Source organism: Plodia interpunctella, chromosome 9 (genome assembly GCF_027563975.2).
Source record: "Plodia interpunctella isolate USDA-ARS_2022_Savannah chromosome 9, ilPloInte3.2, whole genome shotgun sequence".
NCBI classification, from domain to species: Eukaryota; Metazoa; Arthropoda; class Insecta; order Lepidoptera; family Pyralidae; genus Plodia; species Plodia interpunctella.
Genome location: NC_071302.1, coordinates 10,696,477 through 10,712,017, shown reverse-complemented (window position 1 = coordinate 10,712,017; position 15,541 = coordinate 10,696,477). Strand labels below are relative to the sequence as shown.

Below are 15,541 nucleotides of genomic sequence, written 5' to 3'. Positions count from 1 at the left end.
ATGTAACCATAACGGCTTTTACTCAGCATTCATGGATCCACTACGACGCTGGTCTTCCGCAGATATGCATGTCCGGAAAAATAAAACTTATTTTAAAAAGTTGGTGATTACACTCATAGAGCCTTACGTAATAAAGATAAATTGTCTGTCCCCGGGCATCGGTTGGCCAAAGTTAGAACGACTTTTGTTGGGAACTGTATCCGTTTTTATAACAAATTGCCTAAATGGATTCTTGATTTGCCGGACAAAAAATTTAGAAATTATATAAAAGAAGTACTTTGTAAAAAGGCATATTACAAGTCTAACGATTATGTGAACGACAATAATGTTTGGCCCAAGCATGGTGCAGTATCCTCATAACATATGTAATTGGGTTATGATATTATTACGTACGTGTTGTACATTTAGCTTTATATATATATATATATATATATATATATATATATATATATATATATATATATATATATATATATATATATATATAGGAAATTCAACTTTTATTTTATTCATCATTCAAATTTTGACATTTTTAATAATGTAAATTCGTCCTCCTAATTTTTAATATATGTATAAGACCTATATATGTTAATTGACGTCCTTGGAGAAAAGGCTGCGGTGATGTTTGTTGCGCCGCTTCTTCTTCACCTGTGCTTTAGACTTAGTTTAAGTAATTTTTGACGTCAATAAGTGATGTATATCATCCTAAATTGAATTTTGAATTTGAATTTGAATATAGGTGAAATTATTACGGAAAGGACTAGAAACTGGTTCCGAAATCTGGGCATTATATTTAATTACAATTACTTATTTTTCTGATAGCCTAGCATTTATGAATAACCCAGTGATCTAGGCTTGAAAATTTCAAACTGAAAAACAAAACCTTTCATATGGGGTTATTTAAATGTAACCAACAACCAAAGACATATATTTTTGGGTCCAATTTTTTTCTTGGGAATATAGAAATACTTTGATATTTTTAAATTTATCTCCATCTTCAAGTCACTTTAAAGCAGTGCGAGCTAAACAGCCCTGAACGTGCCCGGTCCACACTCCATCAGGAGACATCCCTACTACTTTTTGCTAATGCGTTTTTTTCTCGCGTAACGACATCACGTACGGACCTTTCGAGAACATTCGCAAAAAAGACTCACTGGATAATGTACTAGCAGGGTAAAACTAGTTTTGTTGTAAATCTTGTTTTCGTTCCATTAGCGGTGGTAGAATTTAAAAATTTCGATACAGATAAAGAATCATATCCTTGTGGTTGTTATATAAGTCAGTGATCATGTCTATATAACTTACACAATAACACTGGCTAAACAGGCATATTTATCTGAAATGCACAAAGCAAGTCAAGACGGCTTTAAAATGGATGGGAGCAAGAGTTAGAAATCTGTAGAAAGTCAGAATATTTAATAATTTGCGGTATTTTCCTCTTAACGTACATTTTATTCCTGCGTAGAAAACAGGCAATTGCTTTCCTAATTAGTTTATTTACGGGCTATAAAGCAGGTGCTTAACGCGATTACGTTCAGTCTGTTAGTGGAATTTAAAAGTTAATTTATGGCAGTTCACTGTTAATAAAAAATATTGAAAATAGTGAAATTAGAATTATGAACAGCTTAATATATCAGTACTAGTAATATACACGACGAGAACAAAAATCTATTCGGTAGTTTTGCTGTGTGTTCACAGACAAACGTGACAAGGAGACTTATTTTTACGATATGTAAAGATTTGTTCATCGCGCTTACCTACTGCGCCATTGAACTGTACTCTCGTGTCCTGAACATTACTTAGTAACATAAGTTCATAACAAGGAGTTTTACATTACATTTTAACATGCAACGTTAAAAGTAAGGTAAGCTTCCACTAAAACAATATATTGTGAGAAAAGAGACAAGCACACGCAGCGTAAGATTACAGAGCCACCCCGCAACATCGTGCACCCGGTACAATCATTATTTACGCCAAACTGCACATGGAACTCCACACCGTTCTCACTTCCCATTAACAGCGCAACGTTATACTGCAGTTCGCTGAACCACTATATCATCCTGTTAGAGTTTATATTCCCTTGGCAGATGATTTGTAAATTTTGTCTACACGTGATACGTAGTAAGATACAATATACATATAGAGCGTCATCTTCGGCCATGATGTACCGAAGTCTTTAATATTATATAATCTAAAATAATCTTAAGTCAAGTGCTTTTTGAACATGTGGTTCTATTTTAGAAGTTTAAGATTATGTACTTATAACAAAAATACGCAGAAAAAACTAAAACACCGCCCTAATATAGCTCGATTTTGACGTGCAATGCTGTTAAGGGACACATAGCCTCGAAAGCTGATACAATAAAGAATAGTATTCCCAAGTAGGAAGATTGGCAATAGACGGCCGGCTGTGAAAAGAAGTCCAATTCTTCAATATTTAAAAAATATTGTTGACACTGACCCCGTGCTCAGCGGCATCACATGTCCCAAATGCAATCCGGAGTAAGGGAGAAAAACAAAGCTACGCGGAAAACTGTTCACCCGCGCTCTATATATAGTCGAAAAAAGCTATTCTTTCTCTGTCGCAAGAGAAATGACTTCATTTGCTCTCCCTTGTCTGCGCACATCGGTGTGAGCAATTACCGCCGGCTCCTGTTCCCCGGACCGAGCGAATTTAATGGCTGCCCACTGTGGCAAGCATTCGTTATGGCTCGAGTACTTTATTTTGTTATGAGGGTAGTTGTCTATACGCTGTGGCGGGTTCGATAATACAATAATGCTGGATGGCAGTTAATTCTTATAATAATCCAGTTTAAATAAACCTGACTTTTTTGTATCATGAGAATATTTGAAAAATACAACCTGTTATAAAATCTGTAATTATATTAAGGGCCAAGGTTTTCAACGCATGCTAATTAAATAAGCTGATAGCATATATGTAACATCCACTGACCCTGAGCTCCGACGTTCAACGGCTAAGGAAGAACCAGAAATATGGTCAGACACGAGAGAGTGCGCCTACTGTCTACATGCTTAAAAATTGAGTTTCACAAATGTTGGATAGGACTAACTGGCCAATCACAGGCAGGCAATCAGGCAGATTTATCTACTAGTTAGTGTTATCTGTCAGATTGTAATATGATATTTTATCAGAAAGTGGTGAAACAAGCCCTAAGACTATTAATTTGCAAACTTATACTACATTTATAAGAATCTTGTAAACTTTATATTTTTACTTTTGTGATAATTATGTTATCATATGAAACGTTATTTGAATGTGTTTGCTATGAGATGTGAGAGCGTAGGAGGACGCGCTACGACGCCCGAACTCGTAGCCCTGCTCGTAGACGTCTACGAATGTTCTACGACACGCGTAGCAAACAAATGTTCATGTTCAAGTAAAAATTGCGTTGTAATATTACAATTAGAACTCCTATCTCTGGAAATACAAAAAGACTTACTTTGTATCATAAGTGTTTATTTATTTCAATATAATATATATTTCAATACTGGTGTACATAGGTATAAACATAACAATATAATACTTAATTATTATAAACGGTGAAGTTTGTTTGTTCTATTTTTACGTTAAAACCGCTGGTTCTATTTAATGATATTTGGTGCATCGGCACCAAAGATCAAGGGTCAAACATACCCTACTTTACTGTGGAAAATCAACCTTCTTATAAAAATCATATGATTAATTTATCTGCAGACGGAGTCGCAGCTAACAGCTAGTCAATATAAACTAACTAACTTTGATGAAATACATAAAACGAATGCATATCTATCATGATCTACAGATACTCGTACATCTTGACACACATTGTTATAGGGTAGATGTTTATGAATATAAAATAAAATAAATCGACACAACGGTCCACACGAAGCACTAAGCTTGTATCGCGGGTCTGATGGACACGCATAAACGGGCACAACGCACCCGGAGCCGCAGACAAAATATTTGTGATCACAGATAAAAATATTTGCAAGTGCAATCGAACCCAGGACCTCTGATAGCGGGCGGGCGTGGCGACCACTTCGCCACGGCGGTCGTCAAACATAACAAAGCTCATAAGTTATTCAGGGCAAAGCTAAAGCCTGGGGCTTACGACGGATACAATGGTTGCTGCTTGCTTGTTATACAGTGGGCATGTACATAACATATATAACGCAGTGATTTACATACGACCGCGTAAAGGTCACGTCTGTTTATGGATTATCCCCTTCTATTGTTGTATAAGATTTAAAAGAAAAAGGAAAAATAGAATACTGTCTTATTACTATAAAACCGAGTGAATAAAACTTTTGGTGAATTGATTATATGAATATAAAAGTTGTGGGCAAAAAGATTACGACCTCGGTGGCGCAGTGGTAAAGTGCTTGTCCCTGAACCGAGAGGTCCTGGGTTCGATCCCCGGTCGGGTCATGATGGAAAATGATCTTTTTCTGATTGGCCTGGGTCTTGGATGTTTATCTATATATGTATATGTTATAAAATATAGTATCGTTGAATTAGTATCCCATAACACAAATATAGAACTTACTTTGGGGCTAGCTCAATCTGTGTGATTTGTCCTAATACATTTATTTATATTTATTAGGTTAGCTCTAATTTCACATATAATATAACAGTATAATAATGATATGATATAATGATATATACTGACAACAGTACAGTATAGCTAAAAATACAGACACAAGTCCAATAGAAAAATATTCTTTACCATCTTAATCCGACTGGGGATTGAACCGCCTGGCAAGATGACCTCAGGGTGACCCCTTATGCTACATAACACAGTATATAATAAAACGCTAGTGTCACGTCCTGACTTCCTAAACTTTCTTTAGGAATTACACTATCTATTGGCAAAAACTGTGCAGTTGTTTTAGAGTTTATTGCGAAGAGCCAGAAAGACGTGGCAGAAGACTTTTTTATGTAAGGAAAATTAAATTTTAATTTGCGAAATGAACTAGATATGAAAGCACTATGATACAGTCTGAACAGTTATAAGCATTTAGAGAAGCAATTAATTAAGATATCCAATAAAGCATTATGAATGGCTCTTGACACGAGCTAGTGCGGGTTCGATTCCCGAGCAAACAAAGGTCGCGTGGTGTAGAGCCCTTGTCGCTTCGTGCCGTATCGCTGCCGGCGCGGGGTGGAGACTAGAGGAGATACAACGATGAAGACCAAGATTCGGAGACATTAGAATGTGGTGTCGTTAATTCTAACGTGTATTTATAAAATTGACGCTATTTGGGACATCAATGCAGATACGAAAATTCTGCAAGTAGAAACTTTCAAAATTGGTTTTTGCCCGACTGCAAAGCCATACATACATTATTGATATTTTTTTAAAACAATTCACCATTGCACTCACACTGCATCCGTTATAAAAGGTAAATGAGCAAAAACAACGTATTTTTGGAATCTCCGTCTCTTAAGGGAGAGAAAGAAACACAAAATTCAAAAAAGTTAACTGATATTTGATACTCTCTATTAAATATTCCCTGTTGTATACCGGCTGTTATTATGAGCCACCTTGAAAACATTACGTATGTCATTTTAGACTTTGACATTTGTGAAAGTGTTCTAAAACTAGAGCACAACTCAATCGATTTTTTGCCAAATATTTTTATAAGAAACAATGTAACAATCTACTCTGTGCCCTTGCCCCCTTCGCCCCCCGCCAATCCCCTCAACGAACGCTCCACAATAGTGCTTGACACACTCGTGGCTCATCCCTGATACCGTTGATCTCAGTTCAACCGGGGATTGACTTCTTTTATTGCTAACAAGCTTGGGCCAATGTTGTTGAAGGACTAAGAATAAAATTTAAAAGCAATATAATATTTTTTCGTCTTTGTAAAGATTTTTTTCAACATTACAATTATGGTAATGTCGTCTTAGCGTTATCTCGGTTACTTTCGCAGCCATAGAGCGTTTGACTCCAGGGATCGCTTTTTCACTTTTTTTCCTCCATTTTGCAATGGCACCTCCAATCAGATCGTTCGTATGCTTATTTTATACAAAATAATATCGTATTACTAGCAAACTAATAACTTGATGTTAAATATTAGAAGTTAATGTCTGCGTATGTTCATACTTAATAATCAAACTCCATTCTCTCTCACTCTAAAGAAAATGATAGTTTTAAAAATGTAATAACTTTGTTAAAAGCTGTTTTAAGTTTGTTCAATGTGCTTAGCTGTACACTCCGCCGGACATCGTAACTTCAATCTCAGAAAAGTTACAAACTAACAAACAAACGGCTAACTCAATTCTAACTTCGAGATTGAAGCCTCCCGCTTTTCTCTAATGTTGTTTATATTCCATTATAGACGCTGAAGAAGAAAAAAATAATAATTTGTTAATGCTCACTTTGAAATATGAAAAAATCAAACATTCCTTTTTCGAATTGTACATTTATCTGACGCTTCAAAGCAAAGAGCTACTTATTCATTTAACATTAAGATTGAAAGTCCAATAAAAATGGCTTCCTTTTAATTTCAAAGGGAGGCTGTAGGAAACGGGATTATGTGGAATCCCTGGGGATTCCGGGAATGGGGATCCGCGGGGAAAGTTTGTGTAAGTCAGATGTAATCTTGTTTGTCAACGTTGCTAGTTGGAAACTGCGTCACCTGCACATGTGAATAATGGACTAGGATTAGAGCTACGCACTTATTTACGTGATTAATTATTAAGGATACATTTTCGATCTTAATAATTAATAAGAAAATGTATCCTTTTTAATAAGAAAACATACAATGTGCCAGCTCTTACCGCGCAGATTGTAAAAGTCAATCAAAGATGCATCTCGAAGCACCCTGTCACTATTTTAGGATATCAGTACCAGCAATTAGCCCCCTACTAGTCACGCAATTCTTAGTTCTGTTTGCTTAGTAAGTGATGAGACTGTACAAATAATGTGTAAGTTAGAAAAACTGAAAGGTCAAATAAGTTTTTTAGCACACAGGGTCCTACATCCTGCACTTAATACAGCTAGTCTACCTACAAACACTGATGCTGCATACTGTATCGCCATCGATACGGGTCTAATAATTGAAGAGACGGTACTGACATCGTTAGTACTAGTAATAATATTTCCAGCGAAGCGAAAGGTGAGCCGGTCGCCGAAGGGCTTGCGGGGCTAACACAAAGGCACAAAGGGCGGCTCCACGCTGAGCTGTCGGGACACGAGCCCTTTGTGCTTAGAGTGGAACCAGGGACGCGAATCTATAAGGTTACTGCAACTGTCATTACTGTTTCTCCCTCCGACACGATCAGTCTATTTTCCCATTCGATTTTAAATGTCTGCGGTAACTAACTAGAATTTTGTATCCACAATGGCTGAGCATAGCATGGTATAGCTGGCAGTAGAAACAGTGTACTATTATATTATTGCGGAACAGTTCGCCGAACTTTGCCGGATTGGGTGTACATTACTGGTTTTTCATTGCGGTAAACAAAAGCTCTTATATAAACTACGCAATGCATTCACGTCGACATTTCATTTCATTAATTTACATTAGTTCTTGGGCGCAGCTTCGCTCGTGTGGAAAACTCACTATTAACATAGAAATGTTACTATTACAACATTACCTATAACGTAATAATTACATTACAAACATCCCTGTTATACAATGTGGTTCCACCAATTGTCCGGGAAACTGTATCTATTGTGAAGGAGCTTTGCGAGCGAGCTTTTGTTTAGCTTGCATTGTTTCATTCCACCGCGACGGGGTGCGCGGGTCGAGTGCCGGGTCAATTGGTGCGGTAGGGTTGTTGAGAATTGTAATCTTAAAAACGTATTTTCTTATATATAGTGAGATATGTTGATTAATCAAGAATACTTATTATTTTTTAATAAAAATACTGTACGTCGGCGTAAGACGTAAAAGGATGAAATATTAGATTTAGATTTAAAAAAAAAATGTTATAAGCTAGCTGCACCCAGGGTATTCCGTACGAATTTCGTGATAAAAAAATACCTTAGTTACTATTCTGCCTGTGCACAAAATTTCATCAAAATCCGTCCTTGAAAACTTTAGTACTTAAATGCTTTCGTCCTCACACAATCAAACGCTCACATACATTCTAACTTTCTCATTCATAAGTAGGATTAGTACGATCATGCTATAAGCAGATACTATTGGCCTAACTTCAGCAGAATCCAGTTTACACCCCGTGACACCCAAGTTACACTGTATTACGATAACTATGTACAAAAACGTCATATAAACCACACGAACACTATTCATCATATCGAGAGTGTTATTGCTAACACTGGTGCCAGATTTTATTCAAATCGCCTAAAAGCATCTGTCATGACTTTTACTTACCGCCATCTAGTGGCAGGTAGTCGCATACACACTAGTAAACTCAAAACAGTGTGCAGGTTTCCTCACGATGTTTTCCTTCACCGGAAGCAAGTGGTGGTCTATGAAAACTACTTCATATGAGTCGAATTGGTATACAAACTCATATAGCACAAGTAGGAATCAAACCTGAGACCTTTCGATCCACAGGCGGGCGTCTTAAACATTACACCACCATCGCTTCAACACTATTACCCGACAGCGTCACCCTAACCGGCACCCTTGCTACCGCGCGATAAGCCGGTGTCCTGGGTGGGCGACAAATGCGGGTAGTGCGGTTAGTGTTGTCGTTGTTATATTGCGTCCACCACAACTTCACACCGCAAATACTTAAGTACACAACCACGGCGTCTGGAAAGTCATTGCAAGGTCAGCAACGTTATTTTTTGTTATTAATAAAAAATATTATCGATATATTGTAAATGCGAAAAAAGCTATTTCAATTTCTAATTTTTGAATGCATTCGATGCATCAATATCAAACATGTTTACTCGTGTCATCGTATTCGTTGATATGCGATACAATCGTATCGCATAATGTATTGTTACATCGCTCACGTGGGATGCTGGGTAACCAGCACCCTTGCTAACTAACCGCCGCGGATTACAGAGACACGGGCGCGAGTTCGACTCCCGGCATTTCAAATTACTCTCACTTCTAATTAACTATATCACTAACTAAGAAAGAGTTACTCAAATGGTTTGTTTTAATTTATGCTGTTTCCAAATTGAATTTTTAAATATATACATTAACAACACCCGACGGTTAACATTAAGAACAAATTTTATTGATATACATATTTTATTTATTTACATAAAACGGATAACATAGGGCCAAATTAAACAAATATAGTTTAATTATATCGTTTTTAGTACCACTTGATTTTTACTAACTTGGGTAAATTCTCTTTTATTACTAATCGTAATCAGATATTCGTAATCAGAGTAAAGCACTTGCGCCAACAAATTAACTGCTATTAGTTGAATTATTGTCGAAACACGAGTTAAAAAGCTTAAAATAGTATTCACCTGTAAAAGCTTCGAAAAAGCCTGACTGAGTTACAGCTAGACAAAACCGTCGCAAATCCGAAAATGATATAAAAAATTCACAGACTGCTCTCCCTTCACAGCAAAATTTGAGACTTAATTATTGATGCATAAGGTTTAAAATTCGAAATTTGGATTTACAGTGTAAGGTACGACCGGTATTGTATGCACAGGTCACTCGCCCCAGTCCCTGGGGAGGACGATAGCGGGGGTGGAAGAGTGGTGCGCAGGGGGGCACACCCTCGTGAAATTAACTAGCCCCTCGCACCTGTCCTTTGAAGACGCCGCGCACACCCGCAGGGTAAACTTGACAACTTGTGCAAATAGGTTACTTGAGATAGCTGTTTGGATAGGATGTCTAGATTCAGTCAAAGTGAGATTTGATGTCAATATTGATCAATTTGTTTCACAAGGTATTCTCGTCTATCATTTTTAATTTCTGTGATAAAACATCTTGTTCATTCTTATGTACATACTTGAATTATAATAGTTGAGTTTATATAATCTGTGTTTAGCAGAAATCCGATCGCAATAATCGATGTGAATGTTTGTTTGTTACCTCGCCACGCTTCATCTACTCAAACCATACAGGAGTCAAAATACATAAAATACCTTTCGTGAGAAAAAGTACTGATCTTGTGGGATATTCACGTGGGCCAATTCAAAGGCCAAAGCTACAATACAAACCTATTTAAGTTATTTAACCGTATAGTTCTATTCCCTGTACCCAAGTCACCTTGCGGGTGTGCCTAGCGGGGTTCCGTACAATCGCAATTTCATTCCACTTTAATGCGACTGTTTACCTTCAATATAATCCAGTTAGGGGGCGGCCCCGTTTATACGTTTTACATTTCCATCACGCACTGACGATGTTTTATATTTATTATGAAAACGCGATCAATGCTCAGGAAAAGCGCTGCCGTGAAGAAAATAATTAAGAAATGAAAATAAAATTGTTACTTACTAAGCACTCTCCATGGAGATATCGAGCAAAAAAGAGTTTGAATTCTTGATTATATATGTAATAATGTTTGTTTATATGTAATAACGTCATTGCACATAACAAAATATTTTTTTCTTACGCGGGTCTACTGGAAGAAATTTCTACGGAAATAAGTAGTAACTTTGCAGTTAGTTTCCTATTTGTAAGTTTTATATTTACATTTTTATGTTGTGTACATAAAGAAATAAAAAAAGTACGGAGAAAACCTAACGCAACGGCGAACTTATCACATGAAGAGATCTCTAGCAGTCAACCAGTCAAATGATATCGATTTTCCAATATTGTTGGAGAGAGATCTAAATTGAACCCGAATTTCTGAAAGTTTCGTAACTAATATAGTAAATATAAAGTCGTGTAATTAGATGTAAAGGAGACGCTCCGCAGTAATCTGTACCCTAGTAAATAGGGTTTCAAGTAAGATAGGGTAATAGGCGAAGTCGTTACGAAACCTGACATCGCCAGGAGAGTTGGAAACTGTTAAATTACTCCTAGATTTTAACCAATTTCCGTACAAACGGAGACATTAAAAGTGATTATCTCGTCGTTGTTCAACAGCAGCGACGCCCTAAGTTTGTCCTTTAGTCAAACAAATTCATTATGAAATGTCATATGTATATTTGAGAACTGTCAGAACATTAAAGGGACAACAGAAAAGGCTGCGGTGAAGTTTGTTGCTTCTTTTTCACCTGCGCTTTGGAAGCCGGCAGTAGACTTAGTTTAAGTAATTTTTTTGACGTCAATAAGTGATGTATATCATCCTAAATTGAATAAAGAATTTTGAATTTGAATTTGTAAAATTTTTCCTAGTTTAGACATTTCTTGAAACACATTACGCAGTTGGTATTAGTTTGTTCACTCAATTCGGATAGATATTCCCTGGGCAGCAACTTTAGGGGCCCTAATCAAATTATGGCCGTCCATTTTTGCGAGGGGAATGTTTTCCGTTGCGTTGTGTTTATGCTTCGCTCTGGTTTTCGACTGAACAGCAGAATTATTAATAACTGTAAAAGTTGAAAGTTGGATAAAATGTTCAAGCTGGTGTTCCAAAAATGTATTAATAACTTTCATCTAAATTATTATTGAAATAAGTTCGAGTTTTGAAAGCAAAAATTGGCTAAAATCCATTATGGTAGCTGCGTTCCGAAGCTTCGCTTCCATGGAAGTCAACGAGATCCAAGGAAAATGTAACTTCGGTATAAAATATGGTATACAGGACAGGTGTATCAAAACCTGGAAAAGTTTACAGGATACTTTTATCCCAAATTGAAGGTGGCTCTAGTTCGTATGCATCTGTTCACGGATACTATTTGGACTGAAAAAAAGGGTTCTTAAAGATGTAGGTACAAGTAAATAGCCTCATCTCACATTCTCGTCAGTTATTTAAATTTATTTATTTACGCACCTTATATTACATTTGTTCACTAAAGTTAATTAAAATTGCCTGTTGCCTAGGGAAATAAAATAAAACAAAGCCTAATTTTCCAACGAGCGCGAAACGTTTACAAACGACAAGCTTTGTTGTAGGGGTTCTAATCACTGAGCCTACAGCACCATTGTGGCGGCGATTGAGACTATTGTCGTGTTGAGGGTAGCTCGGGGTAGTAAGTGGTCGTTCTGGCGTGTCATGCTGCAATAGATTACTTTGTACTTCTTTTGGGAAGTTGACAGCGTTTATTATATTAGGGGACTGGATGAAGAATTGGAAACGTTTTATATAATTATAAATGTTGTTTCAATAGTTAAATGATTCTTGTTATATAATGTATTGAGCGCAGGTTTAGTGAATCTATATGCGATAATCAAGTTTTGTTCATAAACAAATATTATTTTATTAGACCAAACCGAGATAGCAAGGTGGTTACGTGAAATTTGTTATAACTAGCTAGACGATACAAGTTCAGGCTAGCTCATCTGAGTAGCAACGGCTGTGACTAGCCTATAACAACGGCTATGCCAGGGCTACGTATCCTATCGACCGAGCGTCGCGTGCCAGCCAACAGCACCCGTTCACCTGTTATAAGCACGTCTTTTATACATAATCAAAACTTCACAAAGTTTAGAAATAAGTGGAAAATTACACTTTCGTCGTAAATTCCGTTACCTACAGTAATTGATTAGGGGAATCGAAGGGGAATCGAATTAGTCTAAATATAAGGTTTTTTATCATTCCTATTACCTAACATAATTGGATTGCAATATTGAAGCCGATTTACTATAAGAAGGCAGTCATTGCAATTTTGTAATACTAATGAATATCCTCTCAATAGCCTGATGACATTTTCTTCTTTTCCCAGCGTATTGCCATAATTATATATTTCCCTAATGACCTACTCCATAAGTCGAGTGCTAAGTTTGTAGTGACGCGCGATGGTCACGCGATTCCGTGTACCGATATATTGTGTGATAACTTATTGTTGTGACTAATTGTTAGTTCTATGTTGGTATAACTCATAAAAAGAGGCGGGTGAAGTGTTTATGAAGAGTAGAAAACGGACAAGAGAACACAACACTCTATTGCCATTTGCACATTTATTGCCTACATTTTATAGGCAGACTGTATCAAAACATTTTAATATTAGAGTAGTGAACTATTGATTCTGTATATGTGGAACGCAGGCTTTCAGCACACATTTCCCCATAAGTAGGATTCGTAGGGATCGCAATAAAAATCATTGACCAGTGTGAATATTACAAAGGCTGATGATAAGATGGCTTTTTATTAATTAAAAAATCCTTAGTCATTCTAATAGCACTATTAATAAGACAAAAAAAATCTGTAATTTAAGCTATTTTTGTAAAAAAAAAAGTAAGTCTACTTGTACGATTTCTTTTCGAGTCGGAACAAGTATTATATAATTTTCGACCAATATTCACTTATACGCTAAGCTTATAGTCGGCCTCATTTAGGTTCCTCATCGTGCAAGACGAATTAAAGTAACGCAGTGGAAAGCTGTTATAACTTGCACCACTGGATAATCTCTTACCATAGTGGTAGCCTTGGCCTCACGCCACCCGCTCCTCGAGCTTTGCGCATTAACGATAAAAAAGCTTCAAAGCTTCTAGAACGTCGATAAACTTGGAAATAGTTTTAACCGGAAACATAAATTGTTTTTAGCGGAAGTGAAAAGATGAATCTGAGGACCTCGGTGGCGCAGTGGCAAGGTTCTTGCCACTGAACCGAGAGGTCCCGGGTTCGATCCCCGGCCGGGTCATGATGGAAAAAGATCTTTTTCTGATTGGCCCGGGTCTTGGATGTTTATCTATATATGTATTTGTTATAAAATATTGTATCATTGAGTTAGTATCCCATAACACAAGTCTCGAACTTACTTTGGGGCTAGCTCAATCTGTGTGATTTGTCCTAATATATTTATTTATTTATTTATTTATATTCGATTTATACCATATATGAGGAACAGTGCAATCGTAAACTTTTTTTTTTTCTTTCACTTATATTAGTTTAGTCTAGGATAAGTACTTGTTATTAATCTGATTTTGATGGCTTTCTTTGTGCGGCCAGAAGTAGCTGCTTGATTATTCGGATACTGTTAAGATATTGATTTATCCCAACTTGTCTTCTTTGAGTTTCTTTGAAGTATCACCAAAAGAAATCCTTTCAATTCCGCGCAATTCTAAAATCAATATCATTAAAAAGGGATATTTTTTCGCGCCAATTACAAAAATAAGCGGGACGAGGGTCGGGTCCTCGCTTCATTAGACTAAGGGCAGCCCGCATCACTCGGCTCGTTGGGCGCTCCATTGAAATTCTGAAGGTCTCTGTCCCGTTACGACGGCGCTCCCTCTTACCAGGAAGGGCTTCATAAGATTAATATTTGATATCAAATATCTAGTCTAATATTATGTTGTAGGACTTCCAGTTTCATTTTGGCAGATTGGTTTAGAGATTACATTGATATTATAACTTAAGTAATACCTCAATTATATACATATGAACAAATCAGTCCCTCTTACATTGCTTCAAGGGTCGACCTGTACTTAACTGTTTGTTGTATTATAATAAAGACCTGTCACTAATGTTAACGATGAAGGATACAAATAAACTCATGAGTATAGAACGAACGTATACTGGTGAAGTAAGGCTGGTGATTCATGTATCAGGGATACCTAATGAATATTATGACTGCACATCTCCCTACCCAAATTATATTGCTTAATCCTAATGGCGTCGCAATAAATGCATATTGCTGTTGATTGTACTAGATCTAAGCTCTCTAAAAGTTGACTATAAGATATCCGTACACATTGCAAACCCGCTTTTATCTATGTACTTTCTTGTCTACAAACGAAATTTGTCTATATACACATCATTTAGCAATTGCAGAAATGAATTAAATGAACAAAAAAATAATTTGATTACAAAATTAGGACAAAATATATATAGGACAAAATGATTGTTTCAAATTATTTGTCGAAAAGAGATTAAGGCCAAATCCTAAAGCTTTAAGTAGGAAAATTGTGGAAAACACCGCGCCGGGATCGAATTAGCGATCGAGCCATTTGTATCGGGAGCCCGAGGTCTGAGGCGAGGCAGGCGAGGCAACGTGACATAATCTCCTTGGGCGGAGACGAGGCAAATTGGATTTCAACTTAACAGCTTGTTACAATGGTTTTTCTTTTGCTTTTCACAGAAAATATATTTTACCATGGCAGATTTCAGTATCTTAAAAAATCTTATTCAAATATTAAAAGAACATTTTGCACACGCAATTTATGGTTTATAACACTTTGGCGGACAAGAAGTTAGAAGTTGGACGCAAAAAAGTTTCATTGTTATAGTAGTATCTGCAGTCCAGAAAAGTATGAATCGTTTGTGTAGTAAACGACGAACAGCGTACAAACTCCTTAATGTAGAAATGATATTTATACCTATACCATGCCTATTTGTGTCTATAATATCTGCGATAGCTATAGTGTTACAGATGGTGTCGAGTACGACCTTTCAGGCTCTTATCTTAACTGTGTCTTGTTCAAAAGGACTCTGAATCATCTTTGGAAATCGAAGATCTCTTAAAATCTGACCTTTCGGGACCGGAACCATGCAACTAACAGAAACAAAGATCGACTCAAATTCCTTTTGAAACAATTCCCC

At 36.6% G+C, this 15,541-nt stretch overlaps 1 protein-coding gene across 3 annotated transcripts in view; it reads left to right on the top strand.

Moving 5' to 3' along the window:
• VAChT (Vesicular acetylcholine transporter) overlaps positions 1-15,541 on the top strand; it is a 75,482-nt gene that overhangs the window by 11,838 nt on the left and 48,103 nt on the right. The gene's annotated exons all lie outside the window — the stretch shown is intronic.